Source organism: Herpailurus yagouaroundi, unplaced genomic scaffold, assembly GCF_014898765.1.
Source record: "Herpailurus yagouaroundi ecotype Mexico unplaced genomic scaffold, PumYag 180, whole genome shotgun sequence".
Classification (NCBI taxonomy): Eukaryota; Metazoa; Chordata; class Mammalia; order Carnivora; family Felidae; genus Herpailurus; species Herpailurus yagouaroundi.
This window is the reverse complement of record NW_024412411.1, coordinates 23,052,853-23,072,467: the sequence shown is the minus strand read 5'-3', so window position 1 is coordinate 23,072,467 and position 19,615 is coordinate 23,052,853. Positions and strand designations below refer to the sequence as shown.

Genomic DNA, 19,615 nt, shown 5'->3' with positions numbered 1-19,615 from the left:
CTTAACAGGACTTGATTACTTAAGAGATTAATAAGAGTGATTTCAAATTCAGATATTTTCTACTAGTTTATTTTTACATTAGAAATGCAAATTTCTCTAAAAGATTAAATTGATTGAGAAATAAATTGAAGTTCTCATTGACAGTTTTGCCCCATCTAGTTAGCTCTCTTCTCTCTATAAATCTGTTGTTAATTATCTTACCAGTCTTCCTAATCCCAGGATACATTTTTCCTAATTTTCCAGCAAACTGTGACCTATTTCTTTAGCCAATCAGTCATTCATTAGTTCGGTAACATCGATTCACTCAGTACTGTTGAAATATCTGACAAGGGACACTGTCTAAAAATATTTTAAGTGTTTTGTCTTTTGAATAGGACCCCTAAGAAATGTTCTCAGCTTTCGGTAATCTCTTTGGGTAAAAAAGAGTTATTTATGAAGATAAGAGATCATGTGAATGCTCATTTCCACCATTCATTTTGGCTTTCTGTGGTAAGGCAAAAATGATGGTAAAAGGAAACAGAGAGCCCCTGGGACTGCTGTCCTTCCACTGGCTTCCTCACCTGCATTCTGTGTTCTACATCCACAGAAGACTTAACAGAAGAGTTTCCAGTCTTACCAAAGGTGTGTGTTAGGGAGAAGAGTTTGCGGGAAGATGGCAGCTCTGCTATTCGTAAATTAGAACTCTTGAGAGTTTTCCATAGCAACACAAAAAGATTCCTAGTTAAGCACTATGAATATTACAGGTATACTCAATAGGCATTTACTGATTATCTTGGAAACCTAGCCACTAGGTGGAACATTGTTCCCAAGGGAAAATACACTCCAAAATCTAAGTAACTGCTTCACTGGAGGCTTCCCTAACTTTGGTATGCTTAACACTAAAAAAAGGGTAAGCGATTTTGACAAAAAAATAGTTTTTAGTATGTTCATTCTGGGAATATGTTTGGTTATTGTGCCTAATTCTGTTAATGCATCTCTATCCAACAGAAAATTCTGTTAATGCAGCTCTATCCAATATTCACGTAACGGTTGAAAAGAAGGGGATAAAAATTGGGTGATAATCAGGTGTTGGGATAACCAAAGGCCCAGCATCAGGCTGGCTTATCCTTGGGTGCTTTGTGTTTACTAAGGCTCTGCCCCAGCTTGGTGCATTTTAAGCTGGGTGGCATATTTTTTACTACCCATTTTGTCTTTAAGGTAATATAAATGAAAATCAATTTTATTTTATTTTTATTATTTTTTTAAAGTTTATTTATTTTGAGAGAGAGAGCATGAGCAGGGGAGAGGTAGAGAGAGGGAGAGAGAGAATCCCAAGCAGGCTCCGCACTGTCAGCACAGAGCCAGACGTGGGTCTCAAACCCACAAACGGTGAGATCATGACCTGAGCCAAAACCAAGAGTTGGGCACTTAACCAACTGAACAACCCAGGTGCCCCAAGAAAATCAATCTTAATTCCTCAGCGAGTTTCCTTTTTATATGAAGTTAGGAATTTAACTTGCATATCTTATTTTGGGGGGTATAAAACGATAAAGAACACAAACCCAGCCAATTTACTTCACCAAAAGAGAATTAAAACAAAAATCACCTAAGCTAATGGTACCTTAGCACTAAACCCCAAGTAATATTCAAATTCTTTTATTTGACATAAACATTTTTGTGTATTAGTTGAAATTAGTGAATTCTCAGGTGGGGTAAAGAATATTTGTTGTAGTCTTAGTTTTTGAAATACAGTATGACCTATATAGTTAATAATCTTCTAAGATATTGTTTTGTGTTATGTAACTATTAAGATAACTACAAGGTCTAGGTTTTAATATTCTTGAGGCAAAGTGCATGCTTGAACACCCAAGATTAGCATGAATTTGCAAGTGTTCTTTTATGCAAGAGAACTACTTAGTATTTGGTGCCCTTAGAGTGAGGGACAGTACATGTTTAGGTAAATAAGAATGTAGAAACAATTCTCTCTTTTGGCAAAAGTATATACATTGCCCTTTTATGCTTATTCTACATCTCAATGTTATTACCCCTTCATGGCCTTCATACTCTTAAGCAGTCAAGGAATGTAAAGGCTGTTAGCATTTATAAACCACTTGCATACTATATGAATGTCTGTTATATTTATTAATTCAGCTCCTACCTCTTAGGTACTGAACGCACCGACGGCAAGGACATCAGGGCTCTTGCCTAAGCAGTGTCATGAGTTGCAGCATACATCTGGATCTCATAAAGAGAACTTCAAGATTATGCTCCTCATTTGACAGATGGTATAGAACAGTGTTTGGCAGATTGTTTTTTTCTGTAAAGGACTAGCTAGCAAACAGTTTAGGTTTGCGAGCCTAAAGTAAGGCCTAAAGTAGTTGTCTGTGTGACAAGCTACTCAGCTCTGTCCCGGTGTTGCGAGAGCAGTAGATAACCCATTACAGAATGGATGGTTTTGTACCAATAAAACTTTGTTTATGGACACTGCAGTTTTAACTTTATATTATTTTCACATGTCATGAATATTCTTTTGTGGGTTTTTTTTTTTCAATTATTTAAAAATGTAAAACCCAGGCAGTACAAAAAGAGACAGCGGGCTGGGTTTAGCCTGCAGGCTAGCTTGCTGACCTCCAGGTGTAAAAGACGGCGCAAGGAATTTGGCATCATCTGAGGTGTGCCAGCTCATACTAACATAGGTAATATGTAATAGGTAATAGTACCTATTTAAAAAAAATGTGTCATTCTAACTGTATAAAACTAATCAAATGCCACTCTGTAATAAACACTGCATTTATAAAAACATCTAATTGACGGGGCGCCTGGGTGGCGCAGTCGGTTAAGCGTCCGACTTCAGCCAGGTCACGATCTCGCGGTCCGTGAGTTCGAGCCCCGTGTCGGGCTCTGGGCTGATGGCTCAGAGCCTGGAGCCTGTTTCCGATTCTGTGTCTCCCTCTCTCTCTGCCCCTCCCCCGTTCATGCTCTGTCTCTCACTGTCCCAAAAACATCTAATTGGAATGACCTGTCTATTTAGTACCTGGATAAGTTAGGACGGATCCAAAGTAAAACTTCTAAAAATCTGTAGTTACTAAACACCCTAGAAAGCCCACGTGTCAGGCCATTGAGCACTTATAAACACAGAGTGCTTTTTCACCTCTTTGGAAGTAACACCTTTTCACACCTTGTTTGATTTTCAGTAGCAGAACCGGTATGTATTACAGAGCTTTACATTGTAATTATGGTTACTTTTTTTTTTTTTTTAATTTTTTTTTTCAACGTTTATTTATTTTTGGGACAGAGAGAGACAGAGCATGAACAGGGGAGGGGCAGAGAGAGAGGGAGACACAGAATCAGAAACAGGCTCCAGGCTCTGAGCCATCAGCCCAGAGCCCGACGCGGGGCTCGAACTCCCGGACCGCGAGATCGTGACCTGGCTGAAGTCGGACGCTTAACCGACTGCGCTACCCAGGCGCCCCTATGGTTACTTTTTTGAGAGTTTTGCAAAACCTAATTTATACGACTGGTTTGGATTGATAGGCCATAGTGCAAAACTAGTTTCTTAAGAGTCCGAATGTATTTTGTGCTGGTCAGAGTCCCCAGTTAGGACTGCAGAGCTGTGTCATCCATATTGTCTTTGAGGTCTTGGGTGGAGCGGGCATATGATAGTTCCATAGATATTTCTTAGGACTGCAGCTAGGCAAGGCAAGAAGCTTAGTACTTTTTCTGTAGTAAGTTTTAAACTGTTGAACTCATTGTCTTATTCCATTAAAGTCCTAATTCCCTAACTACCTTCCTCCACCAACATTATCACAGTGGCAGTCAAGAAATGTGTCATCTGGTAAAGGAAAAAAACACACACTCCAGAGCCGACAGGGGTAGTACCTGAATGCAGAGATGTATGAGCGTTGATGTGGGCAGTGTGTGTGAGGGGAGGGTGATGCAGTGGAGACAAACCCCACCTCCGGCGAGCAGACGTGATGGCTGTCAATACTTTATCAAAACAGAAAACCATTAATTATCCAGAATACTTTTTAGGACAGTGAGCTTTAAAAATTTCACACTGAGCATTTAGTCAGTGAGTAAAATGTGGCACCGTTTATCAGGGTTGAACATTCGTAAAAGCATGAGTATATGATGTTTTTCCGTGGTTGAGATCTAATGATATCCAAAGCAATGACACATTTGGTACAAAGTACAAGATTTAGACCCTGTTCAGTCCAGAATTTTCATTGAAATGAAGATCGACAGCTATGCATGTTAATATTGTGTGCTTCAAACGAGATCTGATAGGGAGTTCTTTTGACCAACTCTTGTTATGATTGCATATTGTTATGGTTATACATGGGAGAAATAAATGTGCATAACCCAAGTATTGATATGGTTGACTATTTTATGTTATCAAGTAACCACTAATCTGATGCAGTTGGTTTTAAGTATAATTGACATACATTATGTTAGTTTCAGGTATACAGCATAATGATTAGATGTTTATATGCATTGCAAAATGATGACCACAATATGTCTAGTTACCACCCGGCACCATACGGAGTTTCAAAGTTTTTCTCTTGTGATGAGAACCTTTAAGATTTACTTTCTTTGAAACTTTCAATTTTGCTATACAACGTTGTTGACTGTAGTCACCATGCTGTATATTACATCCTCACTACTTATTTATTTTATACCTGGAAATTTGTGCCTCTTGATCCCCTTCACCAGTTTTGCCCACCCCTCTATATCTTTCCTTCCCTCTGTATCTCCCCTTTCCACCAATCCATTCTTGGTATCGATGAGTTTGATTTTGTCCTGTGCATTCCTTAATTTTTTTAGATTTTCACAGGTAAGTGAAACCATACAGTTTTTGTCTTTCCCTGTCTGACTTATTTCACATAGCATAATACCATCAAGGTCTATCGTTGTTGTAAATGACAAGATTTCTTTTTTTTTTTTTCCCCATGGCTGAATGGTATTCCATTGTGTGTATATATCACATCTTTGTCCATTCATCCGTTGATGGGCATTTAGGTTGTTTCCGTATCTTGGCTGTTGTAAATAATGCTGCAGTGAACATAGAGGTGTATATATCTTTTTAGATTAGTCTTTCTGTTCTCTTATGATAAATACCCAGAAGTGGAATTGCTGAATCGTATGGTAGTTCCATTTTTAATTGAGGAGCCTCCATACTTTTTCATCCATAGTGGCTGTTACCACTTTACATTCCCACCAGTAGGATACAAAGCCTCCCTTTTCTTCACATCCTCACTGACACGTGTTATTCCTTGTCCTTTTGATAATAGCCATTCTGACAGGTGTGAGATATCTCATTGCGGTTTTGATTTGCATTTCCCTGATGATTAGTGATGTTTAGCATCTTTTCATGTGCGTATTGGCCATCTGGATGTCTTTGGAAAAATGTCTATTTAGATCCTCTGCCCATTTTTTAATTTGGATTTTTGTTTTGTCATCGTATGAGTTCTTTATATGTTTTCAATATTAACTCCTTCTCAGATATATGATTTGCAAATATTTTCTCCCATTTGGTAGTTGCTTTTTTATTTTATTGATGGTTTCCTTGCTGTGCAGACGCCTTTTAGTTTGATGTAGTACCATTTTTGCTCTTGTTCCCTTTGCCTTTGGAGTCAGATAAACAAACAAACAAACACAAAAACACCAAGAATGATGTCCAGGAGCTTACCACCCTTGTTTTCTTCTAGGAATTACATGTTTCTCATTTTACATTCAAGTCTTAATTTTGAGCCAACTTTTGTATATGGGTTAAGATAGTGATCAGTTTCATTCTTTTGTATGTGACCGTCCAATTTTCCCAACAAATTATTGAAGAGATTGCCCTTCCCTGTTGAATGTTCTTGCCTCCTTTGTCTTAAATTAATTGACCATATATGCTTGGCTTTATTTCTGGGTCCTCTATTCTGTTCTGTTGACCTATGTATCTGGGTTTTTTTGTTTGTTTGTTTGCCAGTACTGTACTATTTTGATTACTATAGCTTTGTAATGTATGATGTCAGGGAGTATGATCTTTGCTTTTTTTCTCAAGATAGCTTTGGCTGTTTGGAATCTTTTGTGGTTCCATATACATTTTAGGACTGATGCACTTGTTTTTTTTAAAAAACAAATCCTGTCTAGGGCTCCTGGGTGGCTCAGTCGGTTGAGCGTCCAGCTTCGGCTCAGGTCATGATCTCAGTTTGTGTGTTCGAGCCCTGCATCGGGCTCTGTGCTGATAGCCTAGAGCCTGGAGCCTGCTTCGAATTCTGTGTCTCCCTCTCTCTCTGCTCCTCCCCCACTCATGCTCTGTCTGTCTCTCTCCTTCAAGAATAAATAAAAACATTAAAAAAAAATTTTTTAATATAAAAGTAAAAAACTAATCCTGTGATGTAAAAGCAGCCATTAATGGAAAATATTTTATTTTTAATTGATGGTAAGCTTTTAAAGGTAAGTACATCAGTGCCTTTTTCTTTTGTTTCCTTTACGAATGGCCTTTATTAAAGCTATTGCAGAGAACATATTTGTCACAACGGCAAATGGAAAGAATTGATAACTAACAAGTACCTTGATGATAACTCCATTTCACTGCAGATATTTATAGCAGCAGTTGAATTTTTTAAAAACTGAGTAAGAAACTCAGAATCCTGCCATCAAAGCGCTGGCAGGTGTTGCATCTTTTGTTGCCGAGGGCCACTAAAATTTGAACCTGTCGTGACTTCATTCAACAATTGTAGCTTTTAATAAACCACTGTGTTCCCATTTATGAAAGGTACTCTGATGTGAAAAAAATGAAGTAGTTTGTCCTCCCATACTTCTGGCTTGTCCCTCACTTGGTCAGTAACAGGTATGCATTTCATGACCATAAAATAGTAGAGGAGGATATTGTGACTGTAAAAGTCCGTTTCTTTTTATTCGATCGTTATAGTCATTTTAATGCCTTTTAGTGTTTCTGGATGATTAACTATTTTACAGAGCCGTGGAACACTTGAAAACCAAAATGCAGTGTGCTGCCAGTTGTAGATCGGTCAATTCAAGGTAAAGGATTTCTAAAATGAAAATGGAAGTCCGTGGGAAGGCTAGACTGGACTCACAGAAACTTGCTACATACCTTTTCTGGAACATATGTAATGCATAATTGGTTTACAGTTGTTGCTAAAAGAAATTTACATTCAAATACTAAGTACCTTTGCACAAGTTTATAGCAGATAGTTGCTTTTCAAGACCAGTTAGTTGATTCACGGGAGACACAAGCCATTTTCTGATGGGCAAGGGTGTGTTTTCCTGAATGTCATTGCAACCCCAGCAGTGACCTAACCACTGGATAGCAAGTTTTAGGAATTAATTTGGTTTTGATTGAAGTAATATCCTTTCCAAATTGCTAGGATTGATTCTCCCCTTCCACCCCCAGACTGAAGCTATTGTTTTATTTAAAATGGTTCACTTGGGTTGAGGTCATTTATTAACAGAATAACAAGTCTGTAAGTTGGTAAGCTTGTTTAATGTCTAGGACAATGGTTCTTGAAGTGTGGTCCTGGAACCAGCAGCATCAGCATCATCTGGGAGATTGCTAGAAATGCACTATTTTGGAACCCACTCCAGAGCTGCTGAATCAGGAACGTTGGAGGTGAGGTCTGTCCATCCGTGGTTTAGCAATCCCTCCAGGTGATCCTGATGTACTCTTAAGGATTGCGAACCTCTGGTCTATGGTCATTAACCTAATGCTTATACAAATCAGAATTGTGTGTGTCCCTTTTATTTTCAGTATGTATTATTAATTGAGAAATACGGTGAAAAGAGGAGATTGTTTCAGATTAAATCAATACTAAATCCCTACCCTTTATAGGTAGTAAAAGTAGGACCAGCTCCAGAATCAGAAGGATTCCTTTGCCTGTTTAAAAAATATAGTTGCAGATTTGAGACCATCTGGTACAATATGCTCTCACCTGAAGAAATCTAATGTCATATTCTATTGTTGCTGGATTCTGAAGTTTAGCTTCAGGAAAAAAAGAGAGTTGGGTTTTGGAAGCTATTTTATGACTGAAATCAAATGAAAATATCTTTTGGAATTGCTTGTTTACATAGAAATAAGTGTTTTAGCACCAGCATTGATAGACTTTGCTGGGCCTCACCATCTTAGATTATTTTTATTTCACAGAAGATTGATGTTTTAAGCTTTTGTGGAGAAGATTATACTGGACATTTTGTTTTTCTTAAACAGAAGGAGAAGTGACACTTTTTGTCCTGAAGACAGGTTTAGGATCGAAAGATGGGGTTTTTTTGTTTGTTTACTTGTTTGTGTATTGTTTTGAGTCTTTTAGGCAAATTTAAATATGCATGTAAACTACGGATATTCTTTTTTACCTGTAAGCTGATAGCTTACTGTTCAGTTACACGGAACAGGGTGTCAGAAAGCTGAATCAGGAAGTCTGAAAAGTAACACAAAGGAGACTTAAGCACTATCTATTATATGTGGGCTCTATATAAATCAAAAGGATAAAAAATTGCTCGTTGAAAGGAAACAGTGTTTTGGCTAGTTGCAGTTCTGTCCAGGATAGTGAATATGAATAATTTTATTTTCTTATTTGGTTGCATATAATTTCGAGGTCATGGGAATTTTTCTCTTATTGTCTCTCGCTGAGTAGGAAAATCTAACCTGTGTTGATCTAACTGAGGAAAAATAATGGATTGTACTAAATTGCCCCCCACTCCCAAATTCCCTTATGTGTTAGCTGCCCCAGAAGCATATGTAATTACTTGATTCTAACCCATGGAGAGTGATGCGTTTGTATTGACCACTTTTCTATCCTTCTGTGAGGAAAGGACTAATATAGTACCTTAAATAGAACTGTCTCCATGGCAATGGGCAGTCAGCTTTTGACTTTGAGACTCATAAAAAAGGAAATTTAGAGAGGCATTTTCATGGTCTAAAATAGCAGTGCAGCGAAAGTGAGGTATGAGAATATTTCCTGTCAGTTATTGCATGTCTGATTAAGCTAGCATATCTCTTTTTTTTTACATAGCACTTTTTATCTGAGCATTTCAAAATGCTACACAATTCCTTCTCTTAATTAATGAGTGATAATCATTATCTTCAGATTAATGGAAAACTTGAGAAGCTCAGATGTATGTTTAGGATCGGGACCCCTGTCTGTGAAAAAAGAAAGGGGGGGGTTGCCTAGCTTTAGTTGTAATTTTATTCTCATGAAGAATAAAAATACTGAGTTTATGGGTCGTTCTTCATTATATTGAAATAGGGTTCTCTGGGGAACACTGGAAGCAATGACAAGATTACAAATCAACACTTTATGCTTATGTTTCCCCCCTAACTGCTTCCTATAATTATGAGTCTCTGGATCAGTTCTGTTTAAAAGACTGTCCGGGCAACCTGCCTGCCTTCCTTGTTCCTTCTCGCATCTATACCCACTTAAGAGGCAAAACTTTGGTTGGCCCACCGAGCTTTCAGTAAAGGTCAGTGAGCGTACTGTATCCTAGGGGCTAAAGAATGAGACCACATTATCATTTGTAATCTTTCGTCTTTTCTATATTTCCTTCTTGACTAAGCCTTATCTCAGTATAGGGTTAATTTCCAGTTGAATCATGTCTTACCTTTAAAGTATCATCATTAAATGCTTAATAGTCTAAGGTTACTTTTAACAAGGGAATTCATGAAACAAACATGCGACATAAATGCAGTGGAATACTGGGCAGCTCTTAGGATTAGATCTATGTATTGAAGTGAACTGATGTCTATAACAGGTTGTTGAGTGGAAAAGGCTCTTTTTTTTTTTTCCAGGATGTGAAGTTTTTCATATTTATTTATTTATTTTTCATTTTCATTTTCAAAAAGGTAAAGAGATACAGAAGAGTTAGACTCCAAAATTAATAGTATCAATTCCTCTGTGATGGGATTACTGGAAATTCTTTTTTTATCTTTTATTTCCCTTCATTGTCTTTTGTTTGTTTTAACAGTAAACACGTATTTCACAAAATTTTAAGAGCTATTACTCTTTTGAAATAATAAGTTGAACAAATAATTTAATGGAAGGATAGTGCCGAGAGTAAATCCAAATGAGATGGTAAATTAAAGGCCCATTGAGACAAAACAAAAGCTCATAGATTTAATAGATATCCATAGTAGCTGTGGGTAAAATTGCCAAGGGAATAATAATGTGTGTGTAGGTGGTTAATAAGGACTCAGATATGTAGGCATAGATGTACATAATCTGGAAAGGAATGAAGGTATTGTAGCTCTCCGTTATCATATTAGTTATTCCAGGATTTCTCTTGAGGAACCTGATGTCCTTACTAATATTTTAACAGAAAATTAGTTTTTCTCTTTAATTTTTATTTCAAAAGATAGCTATAGTTGTATTGTTTTACCTTTATACCATGTGGTAGATAAGACTTACTGTATAAATTCCAGGAATTCATCAGTTTTTAATTTGAACACCATCTATTAATCTAGAGGTGTTACTTATTAGGACCTGAAGATAGGAATAGGTGGTTACTTTATGAAATAATTTAGTTAATTAATAATTATATTCCAGCATTTTTGAAGAATAAGAGGGTATGCATAGTATAACCTAGGTTTCAGAGAGCTTACTGTGTGGTTGGAGAGAAATATATTTTCTAGATAACTATGAAAGAAGGTAAAAATGTAAAACATATTATTTTGGCGTTTTATAGATATTCATCAATTATTACTTGCCTTTAGCAATTGCGAAGGCGTGAATAAAATGTCGATCATCTAAATACAATGTGTGGAAAAGGATAGTTAAATATTAAATACTTTTTAAAAATTTTCAAGGCAGAGTGATGTGATCTTGGTGACTATTTTTAATGATTTTTTTAATCTAAATTTTAATTTTTGAAAATGATCATCACTCAGTAAGGAGTATCTATAACCAATTATTTTGTTAATGAGGGTTTCTCACTTAAGTGGCCGTATTTTCCAATTCCGTTTTCCATTCTTAATTGTCTGGGTCATTTGTTGAGCAAAATATTGAGTTAAAGGACTACTGTGAGCCAATTAATAGTTTTGTAAATCCAGTCTATGCTATAAATCTCTCCTTTAACTTGTTTGATAATGTTGAACCATTTTGACTAGTTACATGGTGCTCTGAGAACTCAGTGTTGCCTAATTCCAATAACAGCAAATATGTAGTTGGTAATATGGCACTGTTTTAAGCAGTTTACAGGTATTCATTCATTCACTCATATAATTTTTCTCACCCCCTGGCTCCTGTGGGAATCTGTGATTGGCTTATTTGAATAATTCCATTGGCTGATAGGGAACTGAAACCTTCTACTCGGGAATAAGCAGGAATTGTACCTGGTCCATTGGTGAGGAGAGTTGTTTGGCCTGGGGACCTTATCCATGGTGAACAGTGTAAGGATAGGGCTTTGTAGTTCGGCTATTTGAGATCCTCCTCGTTTTATTAGATGTCAAGGCAGCACATGATGTTGAGCCTTAATTTTAGAGTTCACGCCATACTACCCTTTCAGGTAGGTACTATTAAAATAGCCCCATTTCATGGGATGAAGTTACCAGGTACACCAGGTAACTTGCTTAAAACTATGACAACCATGCCCTCAACTATTTTCTTGTACGTTTGCTTTCCCTCAACCTAGATGGAAATTCTCAGTATCCGAAAAGAAAAGCGTATAGAAATGAACTAACTTGGCATTTTTATTACTAATTGTCAACGAGTTTTCATCTAAGTGCCCTGATGATTTTATTTCATTTCTTTTCACAAGTCTATAAACTCTAGTATACTTCAGTATTTGCATTTCTTGATTGAGAATTGCTACACGTAGGTCTTATGAAGAGAGGTGATAGTTTTGGTTTCTTCTTCAGAGAGCCTTTGAAAGCAGAAAAATAGTAAGATAATTTAGATTTTATTTTATCTAGCATAGAGGGAATGGTCTACTGGTCTTCATTTCTAAAGGCTAGTATTTCTATGAGTAAGTTATATTTTTGATAAATAGGTAAGATACCTTTTGGTTGATAGAAATTTTGCTGGTTTGCTTGATTACAACCTTAGAATTTACAGACTTGATTTGTCACTTGATTGTCCCTGTTGTTTTATAAACATACTTTATTATACGCCAAGAAGTAATTGGTTATTATCTGAGATATATATCGTATTTTTTTACCCTACTGGTGTCAGGGCATCTCAATATTCTTGATACAATTGGTCATCTTTTCCTGTGAGTTTGGTTTTCAAATAATGCAAATCTAATTATAAATTGCCTAAATTAACTGTTTTTGTTCTTAAAAAAAATAGGACCAAATCTTTGATGTAAGGAAGATAAGTATTTTTATAGAGTATTATTTATAATAAACTATATGACATATTTAAAGGCAAATTTTCCACATTTGAGTTCCTCTCATTCCCTTCATCTTGCCTGTGAACTTTGTCAAGTTAACTTTTTTTTACATGAAACAATTTAACTTCGATGTGTTAAAGAGTCTTGAGTCTGGGATAGTGGGATGATGATAATAAATTTCTTTAGTCTTCCTTGTTTTTGTTTTTGTTTTTTTTAAGTTTACTTTTGAGAGGGGGGTGTGGGTAGGGGGGGAAGGGGCAGAGGGAGAGGAAGAGAGAATCCCTTGCGGGGCTTGAACTGAGGAACTGTGAGATCATGACCTGAACTAAAACCAACAGTCAGCCGCTTAACTGACTGAGCTACCCAAGCGCCCCAATAAGACTTGTGTTTAGGGGCGCCTGGGTGGCGCAGTCGGTTAAGCGTCCGACTTCAGCCAGGTCACGATCTCGCGGTCCGGGAGTTCGAGCCCCGCGTCAGGCTCTGGGCTGATGGCTCGGAGCCTGGAGCCTGTTTCCGATTCTGTGTCTCCCTCTCTCTCTGCCCCTCCCCCGTTCATGCTCTGTCTCTCTCTGTCCCCAAAATAAATAAACGTTGAAAAAAAAATTAAAAAAAAAGACTTGTGTTTAAGTGATACAGTGTTGGAATGCAACATGCTGTCAGTTCTTCTAGAACACTTCTGCAAATCTGTTCCAGTTGATGGGTTAGGGAAGGATTTGAGCATAACGGTGAATTTTGTATTTGCTTTGTGCAGTTTCATCTGTGAGAAACACGAGGTAAATTCAGAAAAGTACACCCATCTGATCTGACCTACCTAGGAATACTGGAAACACACGCACCTCGAACATCTGCCCTTTTCCTCAGTGCTCATAACCAGTGTTATGAGTTCCTCCCATACTCATCTGGTGTTAGAGCTTTCCATCCGATTTCCCATCATCCTCTTTCCACTTCTTTGTAACTCAAAAATGGGGTGGGAGGATATAGTACTAACAATAAGCTAATGCATTTCTTTTTTTTTTTTTAATTTTTTTTCCAACGTTTATTTATTTTTGGGAGAGAGAGAGACAGAGCATGAACGGGGGAGGGGCAGAGAGAGAGGGAGACACAGAATCGGAAACAGGCTCCAGGCTCTGAGCCATCAGCCCAGAGCCCGACGCGGGGCTCGAACTCACGGACCGCGAGATCGTGACCTGGCTGAAGTCGGACGCTTAACCGACTGCGCCACCCAGGCGCCCCAAGCTAATGCATTTCTTAATGCAGGAAGGTCTTAGGAAAACATAATCCAGAATGAAGGGAAATTAGTAAATCGTATCAGAAATTCTATCTACAATTTGAATATAGGGCTGCTTTTCATTTTATGCCCACTATATTCCTGACCCAGTACTGGGCTTTTTCTTCATACCTTATCTCATTCCATTTTCATAACAATCTCACAAAGTTGAGATACCATCCTCACTTTATGAAGAATAAATTGAGCCTTGAAGAGATTAAATATTTACCTGCTGCTTGGATGCTACCGTGTTACCGTTATAATGTATTACTTTTCTTTTTCTCTGGAGAAATGTGTATTTTTTGAAACACTGGTTTATCTTTTTGTAATAAGCAAAGCACTATCGTTCTCCAAATTAGACAAAACACATTTTCTGGGGAAAAGAGTTTGTTAGCTTTTGTGGAGAAGGACACCAAAGCCTTATAATGTTGTAGAATATTACCATTCAAGACTGAAGAATCTGTATTTTGTGTTTTGCCACCATAGAAATAAATGTGACTTCGGTACTTCTGAAGGAACTTAAACCATGCCCTCAGTTCCATGTAACATTCTTATTTGAAACTTCCATGCTTTTCTCTAAGATCAAGTAATAACATTAACAAAATACAAAAGAAATTATTGGCTATCTGAAATGCAAGAGCCTGTTTAGTGTGTTAAAGTATGTAAAAATATTTACAACTAAATCTTGTTGGTTAAATAATCAGGTCTAATCAGACTGTTATTAAAAATAATTTTAGTCACATTATGGGCAAGAGTTATTTAACTTTGGCTAAGTTCACTTCTGCTCTTGATCATAATTTAAAATCACTATTTGATTCATCTTTAGTTTTAAATGTTTATTTTTGAGAGAGACAGAGAGAGAGAGAGAGAGAGAGGGAGGGAGAGAGAGACAGAGCACAAGCAGGGGGAAGGGCAGAGAGAGAGGGAGAGAGAGAATCCAAAGCAAGCTTCAGGCCCTGAGCTGTCAGCACGGAGCCTGACACAGGGCTTGAACTCATGAGCCATGAGCCGCAAGATCATGACCTGAGCTGAAGTTGGACACTTAACCTACTGAGCCAGCCGGGTGCCCCAGCGTTTGATTAGTCTTTAAATCCTCTAAAAATTATCACTGGACTAGTTCTATTGGCTTAGAAATGTACTTTGTGAACTTAGTCTTTAGGTCTTGGTACCACTTGTGCTGAAGGAACTGAATTGTTCCCACTCTAATACACCGATCTTGGAGCGAAGATAGTCTGGGGTGCAACTAAGAAGACTAAAAGTCTTTGCTTTAGAAAGTAAAACTAGGCTTTGAAGGGCTATCAAATAAAAACTCATGGGGAAGATCTATAGCTTCAGCCTTTGCCATTTGGACGCTGCTGTTTGGAACCCAGCTGCCATACTGGAAGGAGGCCAAAGCAGCCCATGTGGAGGAGAAGCATGACACCCCAGCCAGTAGCTAGCACCTGCCAGCCATTTGAGGGAGGCACCTTGACCTAGTAGCCAACCTACACACTCTGATAGTTGTGTATCTGTTTGACATACTGATGATCATATGACTCTTCTTTTAGAAGAGAAGAAAATGTATTTGGGGAAATTGCATTCTAGTGAAGAAATAGCTGAATTTGAAGACTGGTTAAGATGTGAATTCCCTAAAAAATAAGTTATGGAAAATGGACTCACTGAGTCATCCTTAATGGTGAAGCTAAAATTCTACATTATTTATTTTTTGAAATGCTTATTTGTGTGTGTGTGTGTGTGTATGTGTGTGTGTATGAGAGAGAGAGAGAGTGTGTGTGTGTGTGTGTGTGTGTGTGTGTGTGCATGTGCATGAGGGAGGGGCAGAGAGAGAGGGGGACAGAGGATATGAAGTAGGCAGTGTGCTGACGGCAGAGGGCCTGATGCAAGACTTGAACTCACGAACCGTGACATCATGACCTGAGCCAAAGTTGGGTGCTGAACTTTCTGAGCCACCCAGGCGCCCCTACAATACATTTTTTAAATAGAAATATCTGAGAACAAGACCATACATCATTGTGAGAACTTTGAAAGATCATTTACAATACTAGATTATAAACATTTTTAATCTTATAAAGCAGCATGGATCTTTATAAGAAATAGATTTTGTTTTATTTTAAGTTTTTTTTTAGAGTATAATATGTTTTCTTAACTGGATCATTTATACAGGACATAGAGTGTAGAACACTAAAAAGGTTTTTAGATATGTTTAAAGTGAAAGTCATTCCGTTATAAAAATATGTAAATTATATAGTATATCTATAATGGGTTATTTTCTATTTATATTTCTATAAAATGTTTTATAACGTTTTACCAAAAATTCAAAATCTGAGTTTATCAGCTTATTAATAGATTAAGTAAAATGGCTATCTAAAATATAATGTTTGTTTTAAACTAATAAAGACAATGAGAAGGTAATTTGAAAGCATTTTGGTTATTTTGCTTCTGAAAACTCTGTTTCGGCATTTAGGGTTGCTCACAGCATTCTGTAAAACCAGAGAATATGAATACAAAAAGGCCGTTAGAGATCATCTCTTTCATTTTTCAAATGAGAAAATTGATGCCCTAGAAACTGATCAAGGTCTCTCAGTGCTTAAGAAGGGAAGAGAACTCAGGTTGTTGGTACCTTTTTCATTATATCATTTTGCCTGTAGCATTTAGTTACATAGTATTCTGTTTATTATTGTTTGAGGTACCTATATCTAATCGCACCAACTAGTTGTAAATTCCTTTAGGTAGCTTTTCTACTTTTTATAGTCTTGAAAGAGCAATTATGTAAGCTATTGAACAGTGAAGAATTCAGGTAGTGCATACTGATTGATTGGTTGGTTGATTTGAATGTGTGTTTTTAACTTGGAATGTCCAGTGCAATACTCTGGTTCCTAGTCTATGTCTTTTTAGTGCTTAAAAATTAGTAAGGCTTAGATCATATGAATCATCTTTATTTTGAGTTAACTAAAATACTAGGGATTTAGTCTACTAACACTCAAGCCTTAAGAAGAGGCTGTCCTTAGTTTTTAAGTGAAATTAGTTACATAGAAGGATAAAGAAGAGAAGGGTGCATGAATAGCGTCTGTATACAAGCTAATCTGGAAAATGGGAGGAGATATCAGAAGAATAACAAATTGGAGAAAGTCTTTTTGATAATTAGAAGATAACTTTCAGAGAATTTAATTGTAACATAATTACAGCTCTTTCAATCAAAACTACACTGAGAATTTTGTTGCCAAAACAAATTCAAAATATTTGGATGTGGAATAATTCTATTCAGCGTTGTGTGTGTGTGTGTGTGTGTGTGTGTGTGTGTGTGTTGTGTGTATGTGTTAGAAGTAGCATGAGTCTGTGATGATAATAATTGCTTAAGATGGTTGTTGTCCAAAAGTAGCTACTTAATATCATTAAATGTATAACAGTCTTAGTAATGTATAGAGATGTTATATGACCAGTCAACATTTATTGAGCAAAACGTTTAAATTTATTATGAAGTAAGATGGAACCCTTCTTTTATTTTTTTAGTTTTTTTTAAGTTTATTTTATTTATTTTGAGAGAGAAAGAGCACACAAGTGGAGGGCAGAGAGAGAGAGAGAGAGAATCCTTCTGCACTGTCAGTGCAGAGCCCAACATGGGGCTCAATCCCACAAATGTGAGATCATGACCTGAGCTGAAGTCAGTAGTCAGACGTTTAACCAACTGAGCCACCTGGGCACCCCTAGAACACTTCTTTTAGAATTGTGTTAGTGAAACAGAGGGAAAATCCATTTAAAGGTATGATCAGGTGTCATTTAAGTGAGAACCCAGAAGAGGATCGGTTTGAATGACTCAATGTAGAGAATGTAGGAACTGAGTGAGGTCTTGTGAGAGGAGTTGGCAACACTTTAATAAATACGAAGAAGAGGGGCACCTCTGTGGCTCAGTCAGTTAAGCGTCAACTCTTGGTTTCGGCTCGGGTCGTGATCTCACAGTTCATGGGATCATCCCCCACTGACAGTGCAGAGCCTGCTTGGGATTCTTTCTCTCTCTCTGGCCTTTACCTGTTTGTACTTTCTCTGTCTCTCAAAATACATAAATGAACTTTTAAAAAATATGAAGGGGCACCTGGGTGGCTCAGTTGGTTAGGCATCTGACTTCAGCTCAGACCATGATCTCATGGTTCGTGAGTTCGGGCCCTGCATTGGGCTGTCTACTGTCAGCACCGAGCCAGCTTGGGATCCTCTGTTCCCTTCTCTCTCTTTTCCTCCCCCACTTATGCTCTTTCTCTCTCTCTCTCAAAAATAAATAAACCTTAAAAGAATTTTTAATATGAAGAAGGAATGTGGCATTCCACCTAGACGTTCAAGGACAAAGGAACAAAAGGCACAGGAATATGCAGGGGCACCTGGGTGGCTCAGTCGGTTGAGCATCCGACTTCAGTTCAGGGGCCATGATCTTGCAGTCTGTGAGTTCGAGCCCCGTGTCGGGCTCTGTGCTGACAGCTCAGAGCCTGGAGTCTGCCTCGGATTCTGTGTCTCCTTCTCTCTCTGTCCCTCCCCCACTCATGTTCTGTCTCTCAAAAATGAATAAATTTTTAAATTAAAAAAAAAATTTTTAAAACAGAAAGAAATATGCCAAAGAGTTTTTGGGAGTCAGCACACCAGGGTAGCTGACATGAAGTGCTCGTGTCAGAACACTTGGAAAACACATACTGGAAAGCTATGCAAGGGGCAGAAGGTTGAAAACTTTACCTTCTTCTTTCTACTGTCCCCTTCCTCCCCCCACCGCACCCCCATAGCTGGGGATATAATGATGTATTAAAATGGGATAGTGGTGGTGGAAATGGAACACATATTCATCCCGAAAAGAGACTTTGTGAGCTGGTAGTAAGATAACCTAGTGTGAGGTTGCTATTAAATGTTAAGAGTGTCCTGAATGGTAGGAAGTGCATGCCTTCAAAGTTTTGTTTTGTTTTGTTTTTAATTTTTTTTTATTTTAGAGAGAGAGGGCACATGAGCAGGGGGAGAGGGGCAGAGGGAGAGAGAATCTTAAGCAGACTCCACCCTCACCACAGAGCTGATCTGGGGCTTGATCTCAAGACCCTGGGATCATGACCTGAACCCAGATCAAGTGTCAGATGCTCAGCCGACTGTGCCACCCAGGCACCCTGGAAGTGTGGGTCTTTAAATGTGGATGAAAATAATCAAACACTTCACTCTTGCCAGCAGTCTCATCTCCATGAAATGCATATCCTTCTGTATACCTACCTTGTAAACTTCTATCTCAGGATCGTGAGAGTCCACCTAAATCCGAGATGCCTCCTTCTCTTATTTCTTTTTTATCCGTTGGTGTCACCATTATCCATCTATCCACGCTTCCAATTCAGCATTCTGTGAGGCAGCCTAGACTTCTCTCACTACCTCCTCTCGTGTCCAGTCAGCCAGTCCATTCCATTTATTCTGTCTCCTAAGTAGCTCTCCCCAAAATGCCTTTTCTTAATCCTTACGCCTAGTTAACAAGCCTTCTCTCCTAGAAATCATAGTAGCCCTCTAACACGTGTTCTGTTCTCCAGCCTCCCCCACAGCAGTCCATTTTCTAGTCGATGTCAGAAATGTTTTCTTAAAAGATAAATAGAATCTGTTTAATATTGTCTGTTATTTATATGAAGTCCTAAACTCTTTGGTATGGCATTCAGGGTATGACTCTTGCCTTATTGTGTCTCTAGCCTTATTCCCTCAGAGAATCCCTCAGGGATAATGTAGAACAGCATGTAGTTCCCCAGCTGTGCCACAGCTTTACATTTTCTATTCCTTTTACCTGGGATGTTGTACCCACATATACCCATCTATTTTCTAGGTGGCCTGAAACACTTCTGTCCCTTCCTAGAGATGTATCCCGTTGGGAAAGCTTTTTTGATCTGCCTTGCAGGCAGAGCTAAGTATTCCTCCTTTGGTCATCTCTGCTATAGCTCCTAACGTCTATTGTAATTGTACATCCATTTTTATTTACCTGATGTTGCCTGGAGGTCAGCACTTACGCTTTATCTTCATACTCCCAGTACTCAGCCCAAGCCCTTC

The 19,615-nt window shown here is 38.0% G+C and overlaps 1 protein-coding gene and 1 long non-coding RNA gene across 2 annotated transcripts in view; one reads left to right on the top strand and one right to left on the bottom strand.

Annotated features, from left to right (window-relative positions):
• Positions 1 to 19,615, top strand: part of SESN3 (sestrin 3) — a 73,291-nt gene that overhangs the window by 8,840 nt on the left and 44,836 nt on the right. The window lies entirely within an intron of this gene.
• Positions 7,228 to 18,314, bottom strand: LOC121039447 (uncharacterized). The gene is made up of 3 exons (XR_005794801.1): positions 18,304 to 18,314; positions 17,706 to 17,711; positions 7,228 to 7,371 (listed from the first exon to the last, which is right to left on the bottom strand). It is a non-coding gene; the product is annotated as an uncharacterized LOC121039447 (long non-coding RNA).